Genomic DNA, 26,678 nt, shown 5'->3' with positions numbered 1-26,678 from the left:
ATACTCTTGACACTTCGTACTGTGCCTTGCACTGAGAGTTAAGTGTTCAGCAACAGTATTTGAGGAATAAATATTCTTTCATTTACTGCTTTCTCCCTTACCCCAGGGAATGCAATTAAAAGGAAGTATGTTACCCTTAACTTCTGTAGAAAAATTCATTTGAAATTAAAGCACATATTTTAAAATATATACACGTATCTTCGTAACTGGAATGATAAGGATGGAAAAGAAGCTACAAGATGAAAATCCTCCATTTGTGTTTTATTAGAAGTGCAAATGTGTTCCCATGTATGATTATGTGAATTTCAGGAGACTGAGACTGGGTATCCAGGGACAGCACTTGCAGAAACCTCATAGCTACAGGCTTGTATCTATCTTAATGCCTTCTGTGATTAAATGACAGAAAGAAGAAAGTGTAAATAAATAATATTCAGGGATTTTTAGAAATACTTGCATCCTGCTGCATTCACTGTGTAATAAGTTTTCCAGGCTCAATTGCCTTTTCCTCACTTCCTCCTTATTCAGGCTTCAGATCTATGGAGTGGATCATAATTAGGAATCTGGTCATTCTTTCCCCAGCTCGAATTCAATTAGCCATATGTTACAGGCAGCAAACACAGTGGCTGTCAAACTTCAGCAGTTTCCAAGGGGAAAAGAAGGTAGTGGGGTCAAAACTCCGAACTATGAGAAGGCTTTTGATGTGCAACTCCTAAGTTGCACAGCATTCATCAGAGTTTTGCCTGGTCATTCATCAGTCATCTCCAGAGACCTGTTCTGGAAACAGCAGCCTCTCCTACCTATGGGACAGAAGCTGTGAGCTCTTGGAGCCAAGCTATCAGAAAATAAAATGAGTAAATATGCATTTCTGTTTACACTCTGTATGTCAGCAATGAAGGGAAATCAATAGGCTTGCAGATTATGGTAATTCTCCTTCTAAATGAAGGCTCCCTGAAAGGTAGTTTTCCCTAACTCTTAAGGGCTGGTTCTGAGGAGGGGATGTACTCTTTTGTGGAGCTCTGGATGCTTAATTAGGGCTGAGCCCGGTGAACCCCACGGTGGGAAAACCTTGCAGGGTCATCGTTCACTTCATTTTACCTCGAAAAGGCAGAATTAAAATTAAACACTTGAAATTCAAAGCTGTGTTAGTTCAGAACTTTTCTCCTCTATTACATGCTGGTTTGTTAGAGAAAAGGGGTTGGAAGTCCTGGGGGTAGATAACGTTTTTGAAAAAAAGTTAAAAGAAAAAGAGTATTGAAGCCTAGAGTTCTTGAGGAAAAAATTCACATAATTAGGTAGGCTTTGTGAAGAGGTCTAATGCTTGCAAAAAGAAAAGAAAACCTGTTAATTTTTTGGCTAACTTACCCATTCATGGTCTTCTTCATAGAAGAGGGAACTGAGTTACAATACAGCCACACTCCATTTAAAATAACATTTATTCAACAGCAGGTCTGCCTCCTAGGCTTACTTCCTTATAGAAAAGGTCTATTATAAATACCAGTAATTTTCCCATGAGTTCTATAAAAAGTGTTTCTTTGTGGTGGATTTGAGTACTTTATCCACTCAAATTTAAATGTCTCAAACTATATCACCTCAAATCATTTCCCCTAGGAGGTTGCTCTAGTCTGAAAAATACCATCATTAGCAGATTTCTCTAGTATTTAACTTGGAATTTTAAAATTCTGTTTTATCTGTCATCAGAAATAGATCTATGTCCTCCCTAACCTTGACCAATGAATTTCACTGGAGAAGCCAGAATGCAAGAAGAGGGCTTGCCTTTTCTTCATAAAATAAGTGACATTTTGCTCGGCTGTACCAAGCACCTTAAAATTCCCATTTGGTTTCTTTTGCTATACATATGTGTCCTGGTGTGTAGATACTAGCTTTGAGATTTTTCTCAAGAAAAAGTTCAGTTTGGATGGGAGAGCATGAAGGCAAGTAGAGAGGGTTTTCAGGTGTAAGCTTTCTATTTTCTCCTATTAAATAGGAGTTTTTTAAAAAATTGACAAGGTTAACATTCATCTGGTGGAATGGAAATTGAAGAAATCAATGAAGCTATAAGAATAGAGATGTGACTTACAGAATTTTTTCTTTTTGAGGTTAAAAAGTGGCAAAACATCTTGCTAACCTGTCAAGGCACAGCTTTAAAATTAAAAAAAATTTTAATTTATTTGACAGAGTTTCCATCTGCTGGTTCACTCTTCAGCTGTCCACACCAGCTCAAAATTCCATCCAGGTCTCCCACATGGGTGGGCAGACACTCAACTTCTTGAGCCATCACCACTGTCTCCCAGGGTGTATATTAGCAGGTAGCTGGAATGGGAAGTGGAGGCAGGACTTGAACTAGGCACGCTAGTGATATGTGATATGGGTATCCCAAGCAACATCTTAACTGCTGCGCCAAACACCCACCCCTGGGCACAGGTTTCTGACCCTATTTAAAAACTTCTACCATAATACTTTAGCTTTAAATACTTCTGCATTAATTTTAATAACTTAAATTGGAACAGCAAGGGAGGCAATTGTTACCAAAACTAATAGTGAAATGGCTGTCGGGGACAGCAGGCTGCTCAGTGGTGAGGAGAGAACTCACTGGGATCTGTTGCTCTTTCCTGTGATGGGTTGGCTCATGGAGCGAGGATCTTTGCTGCTAGAGCTCTCATAGTTTTAATTGTGTGATCACATGGACAGTTCTCCTAAGGAAAGCAGAGCACTCCTACGGATGTGCTGAAGGGCACATGGCTGGAACAGCTGATGATAATTTATTTTCTACCAGATGAGTCTTAATTAAAACTATATTTGGTTTGAAATACTTGCTGTTCTTTCTCTTCTGAAAATTCTTGCAATTCACCTTGCATAAAAAGGGAAAGTCCTCCACTGAAATCCGTGAGATGGTAGCTTCGGTAAGGATTGCTATGTCAGGCTTTCGTATAAGATGATTTAAAGCATGATACAAAAGCCAGGGTTGAATTTAACAGGGCATGTGCTGTAAGTAGCAGTATCCTTGGATACCACCAACGGGCTCATGTTGAAGGCTTTTTATTTAAAAACCTTGAAATTAACATATATTCAGGAATGTGCAAAACAAAAATGTGTAGCCTAATGATTTATCATGAAGCAAACACATGTAAGACCACCTAAATCAAGAAATAGAATCTAGCCAGAACACCAGAGGCTCTCTCCTGTTCTATCTTCCCTTGACTGTTACAGTCAGCACTACCTATCTGTGAATTCTGCATCTTTGAATTCAGCCAACTGCAGATGGAAAATCATTGGGAAAAATGCATCTGAACACAAACTGACTCCCTTCGCCACTATTTCCTGCATAATACTGTGCAACAATTTACATAGCATTTGCATTGCATTGGGCATTGTAATGATCTAGAGATGATGTAAATAAGGAAGGATGTGCAGGGGACCTGAGTCCCCACAGAACCCCTAGAACCAGTCCTCTGTAGACACCAAGGAATGACTGCATTGTAATTGCTTCCTTTCTTGCTTAGTATTACCACCAGGCGGGCATTTCCAATCTCTGGTTTAGCTTTGTCTGTTGCAAATTTTATAATAAATAGAATCATACAGTATGAATGCTCTAATGATTGGCTTTGTTTTCTCAGTTTCGGTTGTTAACTGTTTTATAGTTTTTCATTATATGAATATACCTACAATACATCTATCTATTTTAATCTTAATGATCATTGGGAGTATTTTCAATTTGAGGTAAGGACAAGTAATACCGTTAAGAACACTGTTGGTGCCCATGTGCATTTTCCTGTTGAGTTTGTTCCTAGGGGTGGAAGTACACTGTAGATACTGCCAAATTGTCTTCTAAGCAGATTGTACCAATTTTACATGCCAGGGGCTCCTGTGGCACAGCAGGTTAAAGAGTTGCTTGCGTGCAATGCCAGCATCCCCTATCAGTGCTGGTTTGAGTCCTGGCTGCTCTACTTCGTATCTAGCTCTCTGCTAATGCACCTGGGAAAGCAACTGAGGAGGCCCCAAGTGCTTGGGCCCCTGCACCCATATGGGACTTCCTGGCTTTTGGTCCCTGTCCAGCTTAGCCCCATCTGTTGAGGCCGTTTGGGGAGTGAAAGAGGAGATGGGAGATCTCTCACTCTCTCTTTAAAATAAATAAATCTCTTAAAAATTTTTACATGACAGGACCAGTGCTGTGGCATAGCAGGTAAAGCTGCCACCTGCACTGTGATATCCCATATGGTTTGAATTCTGGCTGTTCCACTTCTGATCCAGCTCTATTTTGTGGCCTGAGAAAGCAGTGGAAGATGGCCTAAATGCTTGGGCCCCTGCACCCATCTGGGAGACCTGGAAGAAGCTTCTGGCTCATGGCTTCAGATTGGCACAGCTCCTGCCCTTGCCACCATCTAAGGAGTGAACCAGTGGATGGAAGACCTCTCTCTCTCTCTCTTTCTCTCTGCCTCTGTCTCTGCCTCTCTGTGTAACTCTGCCTTCCAAATAATCTTAACAATAAAAAGGATGCTACATAAAAAAAATTTTTACATGCCAAAAAACAGTGAAAGTTACTGTGGTTCTATACTTTCCTTAATTATTGACATTATCGGTCTTTGAAATTGTAGCCACACTATCCTACACTATCCATTAGTTGAGTACACTTTAAAAAAAAAAAAAAGGTTTATTCTGTTTATTTGAAAAGCTGAGTTAGAGAGATAAAGTGTCTTCCATCTGGGGGCTCACTCTCCAAATAGCCATAATGGCTGGTGCTGGGCCAGGCCGAAGCTAGGAGCCAGGAGCTTCTTCCAAGTCCCCCATGTGGGTGCAGGGGCCCAAGCACTTGGGCCATCTTCTACTGCTTTCCCAGGCGCATTAGCGGGGAGCTGGATCAGAAGTGGAGCAACTCGGATGCCAGCAGTGCAGGCAGAGGCTTAACCTGCTACACCACAGAGCTGGCCCCAGTAGAGTACCTTTTATATCTTCTTATATTCATTAGCTAGTTGAATATCATCTTTCATGAAATGATTGTTCTAAATTCTTTCCTCTTTTCCTGTTTCATTGTTAGCACTTATTATAATTTTTATTATTTATAGTATTGTTTGTTTTAAAGTATTGTCTCCTATTCAGTGGCTTACTTTTTACCCTCTTACTGGTGTTTCAGTAAACTTAAAGTAGTAAAATCAATCTTTATTTATGCTTTTGGGGTCCTGTTTCAAAATCTTTTCTTATTCTCAGTCACAAAGATATTCACCTAATTTGTTTTCCTAGAAGATTCAGTATTTAGTTTTTTACATTTAAATTTAAGCTATCTAGAGTTAGTTTCTCCATAAAATGCCATGTTTTAACCCCTTTGGGAATATTTACTATTTACAATATTTTTTTACAAAGTTATGGTTTTCCTATTTTTCTGTGCTGCCACCTGAGTCATAATGTAGAAATCTGCAGAGTCTATTTCTGGGCTCCTGTTTTGATCCTACTATTTTAGGCTGTACTTCCATCAATACTGTCCTGTTTTGTTAGTGTCACGTGAAGGTGTACCAATGTCCTGTGGAGTCAGTCCTCTCACATGTACTTCTTCAAGAGCACCCTTGCTATTCTTAGTTCATTGTTATTTCCATTTTGGAATCAGGCTGGCCCATTGCATTTTAGAATCAGCTTTTCAAATTCCATAAAAACAGCAAAATACAAATATACATATAAACAAGGCATAATACAGGATATATAAATATACTTTTATCAATTTTTTAAAATTCATTGCGGTTTTACCTGGAGTTGCATTGAATCTATTAGAATAGTTTGAAGAAATTGACATTTTTACATTACTGGGTCATCAGACTTAGGAACCTGATATCTCTCTCCATTTGTTTTGGTCTTTAATCTCTCACTAGTGTTTATAGTTTTCTGCATAGAGTTGCTCTTTATATTTTGTTCAACTTTACATTTGCTAGTTTGAATTTTTGTGCTATTTCAAGAAGTGGCACATTTAAAATTTTATTTTATGTTAATTATTAATATAAAAACACATTTAAGAACATTCAGAGTTTTTAGAAATAGCATAATATTTTTCATGACCTGAGGTAGGAAAAGAAGCACATTCATATATTTTGTAGCAACTTTGATGAATTCTCTTGCTAATGCTAATTATCTGCCAATTCTTTTGGAATTTCTATGAACACAAGCATAGGTCACTGGGGTGTTCTTTCTTCCTTTGGAATCATTACTTTTCCTGTATTAGTTGTGCTCCCTTTTGCACAGGTGGGGACCTTCAGCTCAACGTTGAATGGGAGCCTTGATTACAAACATAATTGTCTTGTTCCTCATCTCTGTAGGACAGGTCACCATTTTCCTACTACCACATCCTACTTGGATGTGTTTCCTATTGCTATTATCTCCAAACAGGAAGTTCATTTCTTTTCCCAATTTGTTAAGAATTTTTATTATGAATGGATTTTGAATTTTATCAGTGTTTTCTCTATATATTTAGATGATTATATATTTTGTAGGGTTTTTTTTAAAAAAAGATTTATTTATTTATTTAAAAGTTAGTGTTACAGAGGGGTTTGGGGAAGAGAGAGAGAGAGAGAGAGAGAGAGACCGACCGACCTTGCATCTGCTGGTTCACTCCCCAAATGGCTGCAATGGCCAGAGCTGGGCCATTGAAGCCCAAGAGCCAGGAGCCACTTCCAGGTGTCCCACGTGGCTGCAAGGGTCCAAGCACTTGGGCCATCTTCCACCACTTTCCTAGGAGCATTAACAGGGAGCTGGATCAGAAATGGAGCAGCTGGGACTCAAACTGGTGCCCATATGGGATGTCAATGCAGCAGGTGGCATCTTTACCTGTTACGCCATGGTGCTGGTCCCTATTTTGTTTTATGCCATTAATGTGATAACTTGGTATGGTTGATTTTGGAATCTTTTGCTTCCCTGAAATGAACTCAGATTTTTACAAGTTAATAAATTTGATTTGTCAATATTTTGTTTAGGGTTTTTCAATCTGTTTTCTGAGTGATATTGGCTTGGACTTTTCCTTTTTTCTTTTTAAAGATTAATTTATTTATTTGATAGAGTTACAGAGAGGCAGAGGCAGAGAGAGAGGTCTTCCATCTGCTGGTTCATTCCCCATTTGGCCGCAACAGCTAGAGCTGTGCCGATCCAGAGCCAGGAGCTTCTTCCAGAAGATGGACTTGGGCCATCTTCTACTGCTTCCCCAGGCCACAGCAGAGAGCTGAATGGGAAGTGGAGCAGCCGGCACTTGAGTTAACACTATATGGGATGCTTGCACTACAGGCGGTGGCTTTACTCACTATGCCACAGCGCTGGCCCCTTGGACTTTTTCTCATGATGTTTTTGTGATGTGTTGACATAAAAAATGATGGGAAATAGCCTCTCCTTTGCCATTTTTCTAGAAAAGTCTGAGTGTGGGTCTTTCTGGAGTGTAATAGAGAAAACCTCTCTGCCCTTCCTTTTCACTTCTTAGCTGACAAGGGCTGCTGGTTTTGTAAATTATCCTGAGAATAATAATGTTTACATGGGAATTTCAGGAGCCTACTGAGAGGAGATTCTGTCCCAGTTGCCCCTCTTCCAGGCCAGCTCTCTGCTGTGGCCCGGGAAGGCAGTGGAGGATGGCCCAAGTGCTTGGGCCCTGCACCCCATGGGAGACCAGGAGAAGCACCTGGCTCCTGCCTTTGGATCAGCGTGGTGCGCCAGCCACAGCACGCCAGCCGTGGTGGCCATTGGAGGGTGAACCAATGGCAAAAGGAAGACCTTTCTCTCTGTCTCTCTCTCTCACTATCCACTCTGCCTGTCAAAAAAAAAAAAAAAAAAAAAAAAAAAAAAAAAAAAAAAAAAAAAAAAAGACAGAATGATAGATGATAGAGCGGGAGAGATAGCGAGAGATCCTCCATCTACTTGTCTATTCCGCAAATGTCTGCAACAGCCAGGGCTGAGCCAGGCTGAAGCCAGGAGCCCCAGAGTCCATCTAGGTTTCCCATGTGGGTGACAGGAACCCAGGCACTTGGGGCATCAACTGCTATGTCCCAGGGGCTTTAGCAGGAAGCTGGATCAGAAGCGAAGTAATTGGCACTCTGAGATGGGATGACGCATCCCAAGCAGTGGCCCAGCCTGCTGTGCTGCACTTCCCTCCCCCACCATCACCACCACTGGAAAAGTCTGTTTGAACATTTGGTCGAATGCACCAGAAAAACCATCTGGGCCTGTCATTGTCTCTGTGGGAAGGAATTAAATTGGGGATCCAGTTTCTTTAACAGCTCATTTGGATTTTCTGTTTTTGTGTTAGTTTTGGCAAATTTTTGTTTTTGTCCATGTCATCTAAATTTTAAAATTTCTAGGCATGGAATTTTAAAATAATATCCTCGTAGGATCATTTTAATGTGTGCAAAATCTAAAGCAGGAGCCGGCTAAATATAGTTCTGATGCCACTTCTGGACCATGGTCTACGTTTTTGTTTGGGGCCAGACAGCTAAGAATATCTTTTGTATTTTTGAAAGAATCATTAAAAACAAAAAAGCAACAATACAATAATATATGACAGAGACCTTAATTCCTGCTCTTAGCTTAAATATTTCCATGATTGAAAAGTCTGGGGGACTTGCTTTCCTGCTCCTTTTCTAATTTCTTGAGAGGCCAATAGCTTACCGATTTTTTTTTCTATCAGTTTGTGAGAGTTCTTTTCAAAATTGTGGATTTGCATATTTCTTTTTGTAGTTTTGCTAAGTTTCTTCTGTACATTTTTTGAGACCATGTTATTAGATACATATAAATTTAGCACTGTTGCACCTTCCTGGTGAGTTGAATATTTTATCATTATTAATCTTTTATCACCCATTATTGGAATGGAGGGGAGGCACTTTTTAAGCAGTGGGAACACTAACAAAGCATGGATAAGAGAAAATGTGAGATATTATTTTGGGAGAAGAAATAATGGCATTTAATTATAGTGTAAGATTAATTTAGGCAAGTAGGAAAAAAATGCTGTAAAAATAGAAGGGAGTTTTATTTTGATTTGCTTTAAGTATCAGAGGAGTTTGTATCCACTCACAGCCTTTAACCCCCCCCCCCCCCCCCCTTTTTTTAACCTAAATTCAGGTTTGTCACAATCATAAGCAATTCGACTATAATCTAAGGATTTACAACACTTTTCATACCTTTTCTTAAATTATCTTCATCATTAAATCTTGAACATTTAGCTTTAATGATTATTCTCCCATCTCATTTCATGTTACTGAAACAGGGAGGCAGGTATTTATAAGCAAAAGTAATGAATGGATGCTAGTTTATTATCCTTACATGAAAATACTCAAGCCAGGCTTTCCTTTGTTTTCTTCTGAACAAAGACCTTTGAAGGAACATAACTGATAGAGAAACAACGTGCAAGTCTTGCCTCAGAATCTGGCTCAGTGCCACAGTTACATACGCTCCACTCTTGCGTGCAAGGGTGGCTTCTGGGTGGGTGGGTGGGTGGAGATGCCGGGTTAGGATTCAGTGTCTTCATCTGGGGAATTGCAGAGGGACTGGCTCAACAACCGGGGAGCTGGAACTGCTGGAGGAGGGTGCGGCGGGGAGGCGTCCTGTTACACACAGGTGTTCATCCGAAGGACACACCGCTGCTCTGAACTTGATGTTCACTTTAAGCCCTGGTTCACCTACCAGCCACCGATCTGCAGCAACCATATTCACAGTGACTTGCCAGAGGCTGAGCTGTTCATCTCTGTTTCTCTTAATAGGATCTCCCATCTTCCTGGCCTTCCATCAGTAGGCACTAAGAGTTCACAAAAAGGCAGGCCCCAGCTGGGCTGGGCCACTGATGTCCTTATCTGACAGGGGTGGTATCTGTTACGTGACTGGTTCTGTTCCCTGCTCAACCACTTATGTGTAGTGAGACCATAGATAAATTGCTTTATCTGTCTCTGCTTTCACTTCTCTATCTGTAATCTGAAGATAATAGAGTTATACCTACTCCTAACACACTTTAGTGACACTCTTGTGAAGATAAATTGAGGTTGAATTGTAATGTGTCTGCGAAGTCCCCAGAGCTCTGGGAATAAAGGCTATGTCTAAATAAAAATGTATCATGAGTGTCTGAATTTTAATAAAAGCTTTCATATTTTACCCTCATGGTACTCTAAAAAGTCATAATTGTTAGATATTAAGCAGATCTTTCTCTTCCCCACCCAAAATAACATTTTCCAAACTGTTCAAGTTAGAGTCTAGGAAATAACCATAGCGAAGGTCAAGTTTGTCCTTGCACTCCCAGGTTCCCCTTTTTGCCCCTTTTCCTTCTCAGGATGATGCATTTATGTCATCATTCTGAATGAGTTCAGAGCCCTCATGGACTTTCTGCCCCCATTAAAATATACTCTTAGCCAAGGAATTAATAACCATATGCATTGAGGGATGAATGACTGACAGGCCTAATGTGTCATCTTTCAGTACTTCTTGAATTTTAAAAAGAGGCATTTGTAAGCCAAAAGATTTCATCTAAAATGGGAAGTTGGGATTTCAGCCTAAGTATGGGGCGGGCAGAGGGGTGGTTGGTGGTGATAGGGACAAGGAAGGAAGCAAATAGCAGGTTGGAGCTTCTGAAATATTAATTCTAGGTACAGGTATTAAAAAGGAACTCCATTATTAAATACTTTGTTTATTATTAACCTTATTTATGTACCATTTATACTATTAAATGCAGCCCTCACTGAAGTGGATATATTTGCTCCATTTTATAGATGAGGGCACTGAAGCTGGAATACATTAAATAAGTATTTGAGGTCACACACCTAGAAAGTAGCTAAGCTGAGCTCAGATTTAAACTCAAGCTTGTTTGATTTCAAAGTGATTTTTTTTGGACATATAGAATAATCAAGCAAGTCATGGATGTGTAGACCTACACCTGACATTAACTTTGGATTCACCCCTTTTTGTTTGATTCATGCAGGTTGAGCTCACATTTCTTTTGGTGTTAGCAGCTCTTCATGTCCTGAACTATGTAGTTTTTACCACTGAAAGAAGAATGCAAGGTCTCCAGAAATAATTATGTTGTGGCGAAATGTCAAAATGGACCTTCCAAATGCTTTTTAGTATTTCACAAAATTTAATGTTTTAATTAAATGTAGAGAAAATTGTTAATGCGGTAATAACGCATTTATACATTTCCAATCTGAGTTTTTTTTTTATCAGCAGTCTCTTTTCTGCCATTGTAGTGTACTTTTTTGAAAATATAATGGGGCGTTTAGTTGGCCTATTATATTTTTTGCAGTCTCTTCCTTTTTGTTAACCTGTGTTTCTCCCAGAGCTCTTATATCAGAATTCTGCTTTTCTCCCCCCCCCCATTCCCAATACTCAAATATACACTATTTCTCAAAGTCTCAATTACAGTCTTGATGTTGTGTTCATTTCTCTGCAGCATGAACATTGATTTCAGCCACTCAGGCTTGATTTCCATTCTTTCTCCCCACTCCTTTTCTGTGTACTTATACTCATCACACACAAACACACACAAAACATTCAGAATAAGCTCCATCTTGCCTGTGATATGATAAAATCACCATAGCGCAGTTCATCATCCTGTAGGGTTTTTTTCCTTTGATATAAAAAATTTTAAAGTGACGTAGATAGCGGCAGGTGTTTGGTGCAATGATTGACGTGGGTTGGTAAGCCCACAGGTTATATGACTGTTCCCAGTCCCTACTTCCTGCCAATGTCTACTCTGGAGGCAGCAGTTGATGGCTCAGGTGGTTAGGTCCCTGCCACCCAGGTGGGAGACCTGGATGGAGTTTCTGGGCTCCTGGCTTTGTTCTGCACAGCCCAGCTGTTGCAGGCATTTGGGGAGTGACTCAGAGGATGTGAGATCTTTCTCTTTTCAAATAAAATAAAAATGGCAGAGATAAACATACAGTGAAGTTTATCAGGTACCTTAAAACTAGTATTTGCCAAGTGGAACTGTGGTCAAACTTGGTCTCAGAGTGTGTGATTTTGTTTCCTTTGGTTGTCTTTTCTCACCCATGGGCTTCTTTTATTCATTTTTAGTTCTTCTCTCACTGTCATCTTGTGATTCAGCTGCCTGTCCCCAAAGTGTTAGCTGGGGCCACTGATGACATGGTCTCTTGTCATCCACTCCCTCCACTGCCATTATTCTCTTCTTCCATCGTTTATGCAGCACTCTGCCCTAACTGGAGAAATATTAGTGTTATTCAGGTTTCAGTCAAGTCTGAAACCTCTGGTTTTATCTATAAATACCCTTCTTCCTAACTTTCTCCAAAAGTCTTTCATGTCACTAACTGCCCTCTGTTCCTTTAAAATGTAGTTTCTATTTTCCCAGAACATACTGAACTGATTTCAGACAGAAAATAGATTTAAAATATGTTTCTTTATATGTTGTGTGGTTTATTTCTCTATGTAGCAGAGGAACACCAGATTAAATTTTCCTCCCACATGTAGTTCCAGTGAAAGGAAAAATAGCTTGGAAATTATCTTTCAGAGACTCATTTGGATCTCTGGGATAATCTATCAGTTGCTCCAATCATGATCAATGGAAACTGACTCCTGTTAGCTACAAGAAAAGCACATTGACTGAGGACTGTGGTGGCAGGGACGGAGATGGATGTGGCACTTCTGGTGTAGGGATAGCGGGCTGGGAGGCTATGAGGGCAGGGTTGCGGACCGAGGGGAGTGAGAGAGACTTGGAGAAGCAGCCAGCAGGAAGAACACCTCCTGGAATAAACACGACTGCTCAGCACACCTCTGCTGTGTTGTTGCCACTGCAGTGAAATCACCTACAGTGTTTTCTTCATTCTTGCATCACTTAATGAGCAGTCACAGTCCCTGGAGAGAGAACCTGACTGACTGAGGCTAAGTCACACGGCTGGCCTCTAAGTCTACCGTACAAAGAACGTAGAACTCTTGGTTTCCAAAAGAAAGGTGATGTTTTGCCACTGGGACCACACACAGCAAGGAGCAGGCATTTCCCCCAAAGGAAACTAGAGGACAGTGATTGAATTAGGGACCTAATAAAAACCGATGTCTGCTAAGGAACTGATGTTTTAGATTGAGCTGCTTGCCAGTTGAAATAGCAGAGGAAAGTAGAATCTAAAGAAAACTTTATGAATCAAATAATATCCACTGTGTACTTACATGTCATAGGAAATAATTCTAAATAACAATATGTCTGCCCAATAAGAATTTACAATAACATACACAAATGACTCATACCCAAGTGGGCATAAGGGATGGTCTCTGTATCTTTTTGTCATCTTTTCTATGAAATGTGATGCTGGTGTTGAGATGTGGAAAAGGAGGAGAGAAGAGAAGGAATGCATCTGAATTGGAGAAAAAGACTGGAGAGGCTCCTTGGGGAAAAGATACGGGCGTGTCTGCATTTTACGGTAGATCATCTGCAAACCTAGTTTTGTAGAAACTGAGAATTCCTTTTCAGATGCTTTTGGGAGCTTCCTTCATTTTTGCTCTGTTCAGTTTCCTTCCTCCTCTGACAGCCAGGATTTTTGCATATGGGAGCGAGCATTTGAATAGGTGAATTGCCACTTAATTTTATGATCCACTTTTCTCTTAAGCAATTCCTCTTCCCTTCAAAACCGTTTTATGCATGCTGTTCATGGGTTTCAGCAGTAATGAAGATTCATTTTTCGGGAGGGAACATCAAAATTAAGACAATTGTAAAACCGTTCAGCATCCATCATTCTTTCTTTAATTAGCAAGGCATGGGCTTAAGGGCAAGATAAAGCATATATTTCTGATGTTCTTTCTTTGCTTTCTTTTTTTTTTCTTGCAGATGACAAGGCAGATCTGGCTGTTTCTTGTCGCATTTGACAAGCTGAGTATTGTCAAGCAGATGTCTTCATTAAGTCTGTGTAGGAAGAAGGAAGAGAAGAGAATCAAAGAAGTATTGAGCTTTCCTTCTGGTACCCTGGATGGGGTCATACATCACGCAAGATGATGTGTGAGTTCACAAGCAGTTATATGCTAAGTATTTTGTATGAAACAGCAACTTAAAGTTTTATTTGTTTATGTATGAGACAGTATGATAGATACACAAGCACAGGTAGACTCTCCCATTTGCTGGTTCATTCCTCAAATGCCTGCTGCAGCTAGGGCTGGGGGCCAGGGCCAAACCTGGGAGCCGAGAACTTAACCCAGGCTGCCACGTGGGTGTCAGGGATCCAGCTCCTTGAGCTGTGACTTGCTGCCTCACAGGGTCCGCACTGGCAGGAAGCTGATGTCGGGAGTCGGAGCCAGGAATTGAACCAAACCCAGAAACTCGGATATGGCATGTGGGTGTTTTATTACTAGGCCAAACACCCCTGAAACAGTTACTTTGGAGGAGGGGTTGAAAACAGCTATAGCAAACATGTATTCGTCCTGACACCTCCTTTGATAGCCTTGGAACATGCAGTGGTATGACCTATGTCATGAAGCAATCACAGTTGAGGTATTTGGGCCTAAAGCATTGCAGAGGGGGCCTATGGCACATAGGTGAAAGCAATCAACCATGGGGAAGACTGACCCGGAGTGGGAGTAGCACCCCCGCCTGTCGGGAAATCGAGCAGCCAAGTCATCGCTGTCAGCAATATTCATTTAATTTCTACCTTGGCCATCCCAAGTAGTGGAGATAATGAACTGAATGTGAATCCTTTTTTTTTCTTTTTAAAGAGTTACAGAAAGGCAAAGGCAGAGGGAGAGAGGTCTTCCATCTGCTGGTTCACTCCCCAGACGGCCACAATGGCTGGAACTGTGCTGATTCGAAGCCAGGAGCCAGGTGCTTCTTCCGAGTCTCCCCCATGGGTTCAGGGGCCCAAGGACTTGGGCCATCCTCTACTGTATCCCAGGCCATAGCAGAGACTGGATCGGAAGTGGAGCAGATGGGACTTGAACCAGCCCCCATACAGGATGCCAGCACTGTAGGTGATGGCTTTACGCTATGCCACAGCACTAGTCCCTGAATATGAATCATTGTATCATTTTATATTCCTGTTTTCCCTTCTTCTTTTTCTACTCCCAGTTGGAAGATTAAAGTATTCTTCCTTCTCAAAATTTTTAGAGTTGCTTCTTTTATGTTCCCTAAAAGCTCATCAAATTCTCATTCTCAGGATGTATTCTTGTTTTTGATTCTTTGGTTCTTTTCAAGTTATCTCACATCCTTCCCATAGGTCATATTGTAATCTTTCTTTTAATCAGAAAAGTATCCCGGAGACTCCTACAGTGAGTTTTCTTCCTGTGAGCAATGTGGTTACCCCTGTGGGAACTGCTGAGAAATTAGTGTCACAGCTTACACGGGCAATGACTGCTCATGTACGATCAGCGACTGGAGACCAAACAAGAGCGGCTGCTATTTTGGACCTATTCCTGCTCTATTAATTCAGTGATGGCTACTACGCATTCTGAACAATCAGCTGCAGGTGGTCCAATGATGCCTCTCAGTCATCCTGAGAATGTAGGAGGACATGAGAAGATCAGCAGCAATAAAATGCCATGAACTCAGTAACCAGAGACAGAACCAGGGCCAGGCAGGTGCTGGGTGCAGCAGGTGTTGGTGCCCTGAAATCCCATATCACAGTGGCGTCCCTGTCCTGCTTTCCAGTTCCAGCTTCCTGCTGTTACCTACTCTGGGAGGCAGCCAGTGATAGCTCAGTGCTTGAGTCCCTGCTACCCATGTGGGAGACTTGAATGAAGCTGTGGGCTCTTGGTTTCCATGTGGTCCAGCCCTGGATGTTGCTGGCATTTGGAAAATAGTATTTATCTCCTCCCTCCCTCCCTCCCTCCCTCCCTCTCTTCCTCCCTCCTTCCCTCTCTCCCTCTCTCCCTCTCTCCCTCTCTCCCTCTCTCTCTCTCTCTCTCTCTCTCTCTGAATCCCTGCCTTTCAAATGGACAAAATAAACAGAAAATTTAAAGAAAGGATCGGGATTAAGAAAATAGTGCTGCTGGGAAGAGCCATGTTTCTTTTCTTTCCTCTTTCCCTCTATTTTTCAAAAAATATCAGTTCCCTCCCAAACTACCAGGGAAATGCCTGTTTACACACTTGGCACTGCACCTGGTCCTTCTTCTCCCCAGGTGGAATGGATCCCGATAAATGAAGTACAGAAAACAGCACAATGCCTGGAAAAGCACAAGGAAATTGTTTACAGGGTAATGTCACATTCAAAATTAAACAGACCAGTCGAGCAGGGAGAAGGGAGAGAAGAGCGGGAACAATGGACAATGACATGTTGCGTTAAAACAGAGCACGTGAAAAAATGGAAAAAAGTAAATTTAATTTAACAGATTATCATTTAAAACTACTTTTAGAGGTTGGTATTTAGGCTAGCAGCTAAGATTCTGGTTAGGATGCCCATATCTTATATCAGAGTAGTTGGGTTCAATTCCTACTTTTGGTTTCTGACTCCAGCTTCCTGCTAATGCATACGCTGGGAGACAGCAGTGATGGCTCAAGTAATGGAGTTCTGACCCTCCATGTGTGAAATCTGGGCTGAGTTCCCAGCTTTCTGAGCCCCAGCCCAGCCCTGGACGTTGTGGGTATTTGGGGGAGTGAACCAGTACATGAGAGTTCTTTCATTTTTGTCTCTCAAATAAATCTATAAAAATTAAAATACATTAGTGCAAAAATACTAGAAAACCTTCACTAATTTGTAGATAGCAACCAAAAGATTGAAGATAATTCACTTACAATATTAATGCATTCCATCAATAAGAACTTATAGAACATCTGCCAATATACTAGGTACTGTTCTGGCTGCTGTGGGTTACAGCCATGAACAAAGCAGAGTTCTCACTGCTGTAGAGCCTATCTTGGAATCATGGTGAGATGATATAAACAACAAAGCAACAAGTAAATTTATAGTATGTTAGATGGCGAGGAGTAGGACAGAAAAAAATCAAATGGAGGAAGGGGGCGGGGTTTGCTGGAGGAGAGGAGCTAGCTATTTTATATGGCATGGTCCAAGAACATTCCCAGGAGTAGATGGCATCGGAGCAGAAGGAAGTAGGGGAGCCTTCTACGTGGATACTTGGAAAGGCATTTCCAGGTAGATGAAAGAGCAAGTGAAAGACCCCAAAGGAAGCATACACTTGATGAGCAGGGAGATCCTGTGACTGGACCTGAGCAAAATGAGGAGGAGTGGTAGGAGGTGGCGTCAGATAGGTGGGTGGTAGGAGCAAGCACTTCACAGAAGTGTTCGTGTAAGATACAATGCTTTAAAAACTTATCTGTCTGCGGTTCTGAGACTCCATGGTTGGGGCTGGGGCTGAAGCAGGAGGAGGAAGACGTCGTAATAATTGAAGCTTAAGGGGCAGGTATCTGACCTAGCAGTTAAAATGTCGTTAAGATGTTCATAATCCATATCCAAGTGCCTGGGTTTGATTCCTGCTTCCAGCTTCCTCCTAATGAAAACCTGGGAGGCAGCAATGGTGGCTCAAGTACTTGGGTTCCTGCCATCCATGTGGGAGACCTGCATTGAGTTCCTGGCTTTGATTTGGCCCAGCCTTGGCCATTGTGAGCATTTGGGAACTAAACCAGTAGATGGAAACTCTCTCCCTTCTTCTCAAATAAAACAAACAAAAAGCTAGAGATGATGTGACTTGTGCTAGATTTCCTATCAGCTGGGGTAGTAGGAAGTGGTTGGCTGTTATAAATGAAATTTTTAGGAACATTAATGTACAAACTTTTGTGGGGATTTATGCTCATGTTTCTTTTATTTTTTAATTTTAATTTTTAAAAGACTTATTTATTTATTTGAAAGGCAGAGTTTCAGAGAGGCAGAGGCAGAGGGAGAGAAGTTCTCCATCCTCTGGTTGACTCCCCAAATGGCTGCAATTGCCACAGCTGAGCCGATCTGAAGCCAGGAACCAGGAGCTTCTTCTAGGTCTCCAACATGGGTGCAGGGGGCCAAGGACTTGCACCATCTTCTACTGCTTTCCCAGGCCTTAGCAGAGAGCTGGATCAGAAGTGGAGCAGCCAGGACTTGAACCGGCGTCCATATGGGATGCCAGAACTGCAGGTGGCAGATTTACCCGCCACACTATAGTACTGACCCCCATGCACACATTTCTCTTGGGTAAACGTCTTGAGTGGAATGGCTGGGTCACATGAGAGATGGTATACATGTAAAAGTTTTTGAAATTTCCTGTTTTCCAAAGTGGCAGATCCATTTTATGCTTGCAAGATGAGCGTGAGAGAGTTCTACTCATTTCACATCTTTGCTAATACTATAATTCTAATGGGTGTGTGGAGATTTCTCATTGTGCTTTTGCTTTTCATTATCCTGAATGTCTATTCATCTGCTTATTTGTCATCATACATCTTTTTGGGTGAAATGTCCATTGAAATCTTTTGCTCAATAAAAAAATTGAGTTGTTTGATTTCTTACCACTGTTTCAGAGCTCTTCATGCAATTTGTATACAAGTTTTTTTTTTTTTATCAGTTATAGGATTCTAAATATTTTCTCCCAGTCTTTTGCTTGTTTTTTAAAAATTCTTTTGACACTTAATTTTTGAACAAAAAATTGAAAAAGAAACATTTGGCATCCAAGGTTGCAGGTTGTACTTAGTTGTTCCATTTCTTTGCTCTTACTTACTCTGGAGGAGTTCTTCAGTCTGCTATTGTCTTTCATATCCTTGACATTTTTATAGAATGCAGGTCAGCTAGCTACTTTGTAGAGTATTTCTCAATTTGTATTTTCCTACTTTCCTTGATTAGGTTGAGGTTATGTATTTTGGGCAGTAATATTAGAAAGTCATTGTATAATGAGGAACAAAAATTTGATTTGTCTTAATGCTGGTGATGTTAACTTCGGTGATGCAAGAGTTCTCCTTTGCAGTTTCTATTTTTCTCCTTTTAATTTATAAGTGTTTTCTGGAGAGTTTATTGTAGACTACATAGATCTCCGATTAATAAGCAAATATTCACCACTAATTTAAGTGTATGCTGCTGATTTTTGCCTAAGTCAGTTACTGTATTCATCATATAAAAGCATTCCCTCTCTCCTCTCTTCCTTTCTTCTTCCCCACCTTCTTCCCGATTTCATGTGTTTTCTATGTTGATATAAATACATGCATTTGGGGCCAGCGCTGTGGCATAGTGGGTAAAGCCTCCACCTGCTGTGCTGGCATCTATATGGGGCTGTCCGATTTTGGGTTAGACTTTCAGGCTCCAAATCGTGAACTAACTAGAAGTTTTTTATAAAAGTATCCAGTTTCAGGTATTTAATTGTAGCAACACAAAGCAGAGTGAGAGGTGGGACCCTTGGGAGGTCTCTCCTGCTTTGACACATGAATTTGGGGATTCAGTTTCTAGCACATGAAATTTGAGAGAGACATTCTAATCACAGCAACACTCTGCCTACAATACTTGCTGCCTTCTTTTGGCCATCTAAGTCATAATCTGTCATTCTCACTGAATCAAATTCCATTTTCTTTGTTTTTTGTTTGTTTGTTTGTTTTTAAGATTTATTTTATTTATTTGAAAGACAGAGTTACAAAGAGAGGTAGAGACAGAGAGAGAGGTCTTCCATCCACTGGTTCACTCCCCAGGTGGCCGCAACGGCCGGAGCTGCACTGACCCGAAGCCAGGAGCCAGGAGCTTCTTCCAGGTCTCCCACGTAGGTGCAGGGGCCCAAGGACTTGGGCCATCTTCTACTGTTTTCCCATAGTCAAATGCCATTTTCTTAGGGAAGCCGTTTTTGTACATTCTCTTCTTTTGTCCCCAGACAAAACAAACCAGATCAGATCTTCCTTTTATTCTATCCTCACAATGTTTCCTGCATCGTGCTGATCATAGTTTGAATTATAATCCTTATTTCATGATTATTTGAATCACACTTGTCCACCCTGCTGCAGGTTCCACACACAGCCAATGTTTGTTGAATTAAATCATGAGCAACAGGAAAAGTCAGTAGGTAGCTGCAGAAAATAGGATGACTTCTTTCTTATCTGTTAATATTTGAGTGGCTTCATAGTTGTGTTCACAAATTCATATTTGTTATTTGTCTCAACATAGTTAATATACAAAAATCAATGAGGTTGCCGGCGCCGCGGCTCACTAGGCTAATCCTCTGCCTTGTGGTGCCAGCACACCGGATTCTGTCCCAGTTGCCCCTCTTCCAGGCCAGCTCTCTGCTGTGGCCAGGGAGTGCAGTGGAGGATGGCCCAAGTGCTTGGGCCCTGCACTCCATGGGAGACCAGGATAAGTACCTGGCTCCTGCCTTTGGATCAGCGCAGCGCGCTGGCTGCGGCGGCCATTGGAGGGAGAACCAACGGCAAAGGAAGACCTTTCTCTCTGTCTCTCTCTCACTGTCCACTCTGCCTGTCAAAAAAAAAAAAAAAAAAAAAAAAAAATCAATGGGATGTTGTACAATCAACAATTGAAAGTTGGAGTTTCATTGGAAAATTCCAACCCACAGTTTTAAGTAACAAAATTAGGAAAAGGAGAAATTTAAGGAAAGGAGAGTAGATGAACTAATTTCTGTAATTTCTCATTTTCAGTATGGAGCAATAAGCAGATGGAGCAATGTGAGGGATACAGAACACCGTTGATTGACATGACACAAGTCAGCTATTGTGGTATGTGGCTGAAATCCCTTTTCATTACTTTTTCCAAGTTTTCCAGTGTGTTTGCAGTTGTGCTTATAGATTTTTAATAAGATTTATTTGAAAGTCAGGGCTACAGAGAGGCAGAGGCAGAGAGGGAGAGAAGTCTTCCATCTGCTGGTTCACTCCCTAGGTGGCTGGAACTGGGCCAATCTGAAGCCAGGAGCCAGGAGCTTCTTCTGGGTCTCCCACATGGGTGCAGGGGCCCAAGGACTTGGCCCATCTTCTACTGCTTTCCCAGGCCATAGCAGAGAGTTAGATCAGAAGTAGAGCAGCCGGGGCTCAAACTGGCGCCCATATGGGATGCCGGCACTGTTTGCAGTGGCTTTACTTGCTACACCCCGGTGCCAGCTCCGTGCTTACAGATCTTAATATGAATTACCTTTAACTTATATGGTCTCTTGCTATAAGTACATATAATTTAACCCATAGTCAGCCAAAGCAATTATTTCATTTTAAAACATCAAGTTAGGGGACTGGCGTTGTGGCATAGTGGGTAGAGCCACTGCCTGCAATGCCAGCATCCAATATGGGCTGGTTCATGTCCTGACTGCTCAGCTTTCGATCCAGCTCCCTGCTAGTGGCCTGGGAAGGTGGTGCTCAGGCCCTTGCCACCTATGTGGGAGACCCAGATGACGCTCTTTGCTCCTTGCTTTGGCTTGGCGTACTCTGGCCATTGCAGGCATTTGGGGAGTGAAGCAGCCTATGGAAGATCTCTTTCTGTGTGTCTCTTTCTCCCTCTCCTTCTTTCTCTCTGTAGGTCTGACTTCCAAATAAATATATAAAAAGTATGTCAAGCTAGGATAAATGCAGTACTTTATTGTGAAGCTAATGAAGCTCATGCTTCATGGTCCTTCCTTACATGGCTCATTCCAAAGCCCTGGGAAGGCCTGAGGAAAGTGTTCTCATGACCATATGATTATGTTAACTTGCCAAATTTAACTGCAATTGGTTAAAACTGCTGTCTTACTCGGGTTTTCCTTCCTTTGTATTTCATCCGGTGTACAATCTGGTAGGGATGGTGCATTTTGGGAATGTATTAGGTGGCAGGCACTTCCAAGTGCAAGCTAGCATCTCTTTGAAAGGATCACTTCCACGAAACTGCTGCTGTCCACTTGGGATAGTAGCACGAAGGTACAAGACCGAAAAGCACATTGTGATGTGAGTGGATCCCAAAGCCCTAGGCACTGAAGCTTGTGGGCAGTAGAAGAGAACAAAAGGTTTGAAAAGCATGAAACCTGTGGAAAATGTCTAATCACTGGGAATTTAGATCTGTAAGCAGAATATTCCCTTACCTTTACGCTTCTCCTGCCAAGAATATACCTACCAATACAGAGTGTAAAATGATAAACGCACCATGTTTTTCCTTTTTGATGAGATTCATGTGAAATAAAATTCATTTTATTTCTGTGTTTACACATCACAAATTTTCAGAGCATTACCAACGTGGAGTACGTCTCTTGGCATCCTGCATGTTGCATGCCTGTACGTGAGATCACTTAGAGTATCTTATAAAGCTGAGTGGATCCAGGTGAAACAGTGTACAGAACTGCTAACAGTATAGGGACATAGTGTGGAAAACAGTGCTCCAGTGACTCCACTCCTACACCTGCCGGTCAATTTACTCAATATATGTAATGTAACAGAAAGTCAGTTACACACTTACGTAGCTCAGTATAATGTAGCAACAATCTAAAACTGTATTTGAATTCCTCCTGTGTTGCAATTTTGCATGCTTTTTCAGAGTAGAAAACCAAAACAATAAAAGAAAAATGTATTAGAGAGGTTTACCAGCAATTAATTAATAAGATAGTATGCTATTTTTTCCTTGTTGCATGATGTTTAATGTATTTACTGGTTTTAAAATTATATTTTGGGTCTGGCATTGTGACATAATGGGTGAAGTCACCGCCTGTGACACTAGCATCCCAAAGGGGCCCCAGTTGGAAACCCTGCTACTCCGCTTCTGATCCAGCTCCCTGCTAATGCACCTGGGAAAGCAGTGGAAGATAGCCCAAGTGCTTGGACCCCTGCACCCATGTGGGAGACCTGGAGGAAGCTCCTGGCTTCTGGTTTCAACCTGGCTCAGCCCTAGCCATTGTGTGGCTATATGGGGAGTGAACCAGTTGAAGGAAGATATCTCTTTCTCTCTCTCTGTAACTCTACCTTGCAAATAAATAAATCTTTTAAAAAATAAAGTTGTATTGTGATTTATTCTCTTTCTAAACATATATTCATTTTTGTTTCTAATTTTGTATTTATAATTTTGTGTAAAGAGTGCATCTTTGATTGGAACTCTTGTCTCCATAGATCTTGACTTCTCTTGGTTACATGAATTAAAAAAGTTCCAAAGTACAGTCATGTGTCTGTATGAGAATACACTCACTCCCCGGTGTCTGCAGCTGCCAGGGCTGGGACAATCTAAAGCCAGGAGCTGGAACTGCATCTGGGTCTCCCACGCGGGAGGCAGGGGCCCAAGCACTTGGGCCATCTTTTGCTTTGCCAGGTGCATTAGCAGGAGCTGGATCAGAAACAGAGGTGGGACTCCCATCGCAGGCTCTCCCATATGGACGTGAGCATCTCAGGTGGCAGCCTAACTAGCTGCACCACAATGCCCGCCCCAAGGAAGGACTGTTAATCAATCTCTGCATCTTTCAGAGAGAGTCTTCTGCAATTTCCCCAAAGATAGGCAGCCCCCCCAGAAGATAGGTCAGCACCCTGAGTGTGCTCAGAAAAAAAAGGTAGGTAAAGCCAGATTGAGGACTAAAACAAAGCAAGTAAATGTAGCAAGGATCCTAAATGACAGGATGGGTAACTGTTAATATTGATTTTAAAAACATACGGTCTGGGTTGCTATTGTAAGGCAGTGGGTTTAGTAAGTCATTGCCTGCAGTGCCAGCATTGGTTCAATCCTGACTACTCCATTTCCTACCTAACTCCTTGCTAATAGGTTTGAGAAAGCAATAGAAGGTGGTCCCAGTGCTTGGGAACCTGCCACACACATGGGAGACCTGGATGGAGTTCCAGGCTCTTATTTCCACCTGGCCCAGCCCCAGCCATGCAGCCATTTGGGGAGTGAACCAGTGGATGGAAGATCTCTCTTTCTCTCTCTCTCTTTCTCTCTCTAACTTTGCCTTTCAAATAAATAAATATTTAAAACAGATTTATAGTAAGAAACTATAAGATACCTAAGGATAAGCTATGAAATATACATAATCACAACAAAAATCACTGAATTTAGTAGGAGAAGTTATGAGACCTGGAGGGTTAAGCATCTATGTAAAAAAAAATTAAGAATCACTAGAGTACGCTTTGTGGGGCAGGCATTCCAAGATCAGTTTTTGCCTCTGTATCCAATCCAGCTTCCTGCTAATGTGCACCCTGGGAGGCAGTAGGTGGTAGCCTATGCATGTGGGAGACCCAGATGTTGTTTTGGCTTCTGGCTTTGACCCTGCTCAACCCCAGCAGTTATGCATATTTAGGAAGTGAACCAGTGAACCTGAGGATAGAAGCTACCTCCCTTTCTCTTTCTCCTCTCTCTCACTCTGCCTTTCAAATGAATACAAATACATTTGTAAGCATTAAGAAAAAAGAGATGATAAAAAATGTGAACAGAGGGCATATATTAAGCAGGAAACGCTCTTGGAAATATTTGAATAAAAGAGTTAGCTTCTTCCTGACTACTGTGATAGGGGAAGTCCAAGCCTCTGGTTCTCAGTTTTCTCTTGCCTCAGACCTTGGCTCCTGTCCGAAGTATCCCATGAACACAATCAATGCTCTGCTTCCCTGATTCCCACGGGGGCTTTGCCACTGGATCTCTGAGTCTCCCCCCGCCCCTCCTTTTGACACTTATTTGTTTCTGCTTAGGTGGAGCATCGAGCTGCAATTTCCAATGGGCGGCTCAAGCGTCTGAAGCTCTTTGATGTTTTCATCACTGCAGAAAAATTAATCTACTGATTATGAAATACATGCACAAGCACAAGGAACAGAGGATAAAGAAAATCCTAAATTTGAGAATAGGATATAAAGTGCTAAAGTAGTCAAATTGTATTTATTTTTAAACACTTTTAATATAAATTTGTATTTATTTTCCTATTATTTGAGAGGCAGAGAGGAGATAGAAAGAGAGAGGTAAACAGAGACACAGAACTCTTGTCCCTTGGATCCCTCACAAAATGCCCACAGCAGCTGGAGGGAGCCAAGGAACTCAGACCTCAATCCAGGTCTCTCATGTGGGTGGCAGGAGCCCAGTTACTTGCACCATCACCTGCTGCCTCCCTGGGTGTACCTTAGCTGGAAGCTAGAGTCAAGAGCAGGAGCTGGGATCCAAACCCATGGGATATAGGTGTTTATGGGATATAGGTGTTTAACTGCTAGGCCAAATGCCCACCACTAAATTAGTCAAGTTTGTAGTATGGCTGGGAACTCCAAAACAAGAAAAAAAAGAAAAGACTACTAAATCAAAACACCTGAAACTTCATTATTCACCCTTGTATATCTTTTTTATTGTCCCTTGTAATTTAGCAGATAATAAGATTAACTGGTATTTTGGACAGCAATCAGGTTACCAAATAAAAGGTCAACCCAGTATAATAAAAAATTGATCATTCAGAGTCGCATTAAGAAAGAAGGGGTCAGTATTTTCGCAGAACATGCTGAGTCTCTGCATGATAAGTTGCTTCCTCTGAAAGCTGTAATAGTAGGACCCACGCTGTGGAGTGTCACGGGATGCTTGTTTTGAAAATATTTTGCATTGCTTAGATGAAGGGCACGCGTTGACACTTCACATTACAATAACACAGGCTTACATTTCAGCTACTTTAATTCCCATCAGTCTCACAACTTGGCAGAAGCATTTTTCACTCAATTCTACGGTTTTGTTCTGGTCACCCTGAGGATTCTATTTTTAGAAGAAGGTCTTTAAAAATGAAGCATAAACACAGAGTTAAAAAGACATTAGTTTGAAACCTATCCATGTTTTTCAGATTCCCATCTTAGATGCTAGCTCCTTGCTATGGAAGGTCCTATCTTGCCTGGAAAAGCAAAGAATAAAACAAGAGAAGTGTGTCTGCAGAAACTGGTGAAAACACTTCCCCTCGCACTCTCTTCTTTCAGGAGGTGAGAAAGGGTAAAGGTGGAGAATTGTTTGCTAAGATTGTATTTCGTATTTTGGTTTAAATTTTGCCCATGTGGTTCGAGGCCTCTTTATAAAAAAAGAAAAGAAAATCCCTGAATCCTCAGACATGCTTATTAAATCTAACAGCGCACCTGCTACAGATTACATGCCAGTAGCTCCTGGACTCCTCCTGCTTTGCGGCATTCGTGCTACAGAGGTGTATCATTTTTACTGCAGGAATTCAGACAAATGAGGGAGTTAGACACGCAGGTTGATTAAAGGCAAACAAATCTCAACAGTCAAATATTTCTGAGGAAAAAATTTGAGCCAGCAAGGCTTAGGATCCTCTTTGCCAGAAAACATGATCTTGGTTATTTTGATAACCGTGGGCATCTGTGCCTAAGGACTGGTGGGATGGTATTTCCGGTGAAATTTAAAAAATAATAAATCTGCCTTTGCAGTCTTGGAGGAGTAAGAGAGCTCTCTTCTGCTAAAGGAAACATCTTCTACACGCATATCTCATCACTGTAAGCTCAGCTTCTGTATGCCGCAGCTCAGAGACGGGTCTGGAGAGGATAGGGGAGGGGTCGGGTGAGGCCTGTAAGGCAGAGTGGACCAGGGAAGGGAAGAAGCAGTCGGTAGCAAAGGCCTATGTCTGGGCAGGCACCTACTGTCCTAGGAGGCCGATCCAATGTGCAGTGAACCACTGAGGAATTCAGGGGCTGGGGAGACAGGCTGAAGTCGAGGCAGGTCTTAGGGAAAGCTCCAGTCCTGTGTAGCAAACAGAGCAAAAGAGCACCCAGAAATAATAGTGAGTGCAAGGCCTCGGCCAACACAGTGGCAGTGGGAGCGGCTGTGGTGTCCTGGCCTGCGACAGGACATCAAACTTAGATCCGCAAGACACATTTTGGGCTCTGCAGCCTGGAACACCCAGGCCTGGTTTGGCACAGACCCTCCTCTGGTGAGATGCGTTTCTGCAACTTAAGCTGT

At 41.7% G+C, this 26,678-nt stretch overlaps 1 long non-coding RNA gene across 1 annotated transcript; it reads left to right on the top strand.

Moving 5' to 3' along the window:
* The first annotated feature begins 13,721 nt into the window (after nucleotides 1-13,721).
* Nucleotides 13,722-25,765, top strand: LOC138843632 (uncharacterized). The gene is made up of 3 exons (XR_011378586.1): nucleotides 13,722-13,933; nucleotides 20,468-20,545; nucleotides 25,558-25,765. It is a non-coding gene; the product is annotated as an uncharacterized lncRNA (long non-coding RNA).
* Nucleotides 25,766-26,678: the final 913 nt, after the last annotated feature.

The sequence above is a fragment of the Oryctolagus cuniculus genome, chromosome 9 (genome assembly GCF_964237555.1).
Source record: "Oryctolagus cuniculus chromosome 9, mOryCun1.1, whole genome shotgun sequence".
NCBI lineage: Eukaryota > Metazoa > Chordata > Mammalia > Lagomorpha > Leporidae > Oryctolagus > Oryctolagus cuniculus.
The sequence above is the reverse complement of the archived record's forward strand: the minus strand, read 5'-3'. Positions and strand labels throughout refer to the sequence as shown.